General features: G+C 40.8%; 1 non-coding gene across 1 annotated transcript; it reads right to left on the bottom strand.

The window, feature by feature from the left end:
* Positions 1–473: 473 nt before the first annotated feature.
* On the bottom strand, positions 474–580 carry LOC127793624 (small nucleolar RNA R71). Its single transcript, XR_008021464.1, has one exon. It is a non-coding gene; the product is annotated as a small nucleolar RNA R71 (small nucleolar RNA).
* Between the last annotated feature and the right edge of the window lie 606 nt (positions 581–1,186).

Genomic DNA, 1,186 nt, shown 5'->3' with positions numbered 1-1,186 from the left:
GGCATCGTGAACAAAGAGCAAGGAGGGAAGAGCAATTGAGTAACATGGGTGACAATGCAAACCAACTTGTTCCAATGGCACAACCTGTTGAAGTCAATGAAAGAGACATTCTGATAGGGAGCTTCATGATGCCCCCAATGATTGAGAACCGATCAAGCATAATCTATCCTCCATACAAGCATGAGAACTTTTAGTTGAGGCCGAACGTGATCAATCTCTTCGCCAACAACATACCCTTTTATGGAATGAGCAAGAAAAATCCACACTATCACTTGTCTCGGTTTCTAGAGCATTGTGGAAATTTCAAGTATCAAGGAATTAATGAAGAGGCACTCAAGATGCGCCTTTTCCCTCACACTCTGAAGGATAGGGCTTGAGAATGGTTAAACTCATTACCACCAAGTAGTATTACTACTTAGACAGATTTGGTATAGAAGTTCACACTTAAATACTTCCCACCAGCAAAGATTAACAAGCTTAAGCATGAGATTTCAACTTTTCAGTGAGCTGAGTCTGAATATTTTCATGAAACATGGGAGAGGTTCAAGGAGCTATTGAGAAAGTTTCTTAGTCATGGTTTTCCACTACTAGCTCAAAATCACTTTTTCTATATTGGACTCACTCCTCACAGCCACTCTGCAGTTGATTCTACAACCAGAGGATCAATCCGAAATAAATCAGCCGGGGAGTTTCATAACCTTTTTGAGACAATGAGTGAGTAGTTAGTGATGTGGCCAGCTAGAAGCTCACATAAGAAGTAGCTGAAGTGCATGAAGTGGATGTTAACACGTTGATGTTGGCCAAGATTAATGCACTATCAAAGTATATGGAAGCCTTAAAGTACTCTTCTAATGTTAATATGGTGCAAGGGTCACTCCCCATATGTGAAACTTGTGGAGCAACTCAACCATCATCTGAATGCCCTCTGCTCATAAATCCACCATTCACGGAGCAAGTTGCCTATGCTTAAAATTTCCAAAGTCAGCAAAATTTCCCAAGGCAGCAAAATAACCCATTCTCACAAACATACAATATGAGTTGGAGGAATCATCCTAATTTCTCTTATGGTACTACTCAGAACATCTAAAATCCACCAAGATAAGGGCGACCACAAGGGGAAAAAAGAGGACGGGAAGAATCCGTTTCAAAGCTTTAAGAACGAAGTGACCGGACCGACATAGCTAAT

The sequence above is a fragment of the Diospyros lotus genome, chromosome 1, assembly GCF_014633365.1.
Source record: "Diospyros lotus cultivar Yz01 chromosome 1, ASM1463336v1, whole genome shotgun sequence".
NCBI classification, from domain to species: Eukaryota; Viridiplantae; Streptophyta; class Magnoliopsida; order Ericales; family Ebenaceae; genus Diospyros; species Diospyros lotus.
This window is presented reverse-complemented; position numbering and strand designations above follow the sequence as displayed.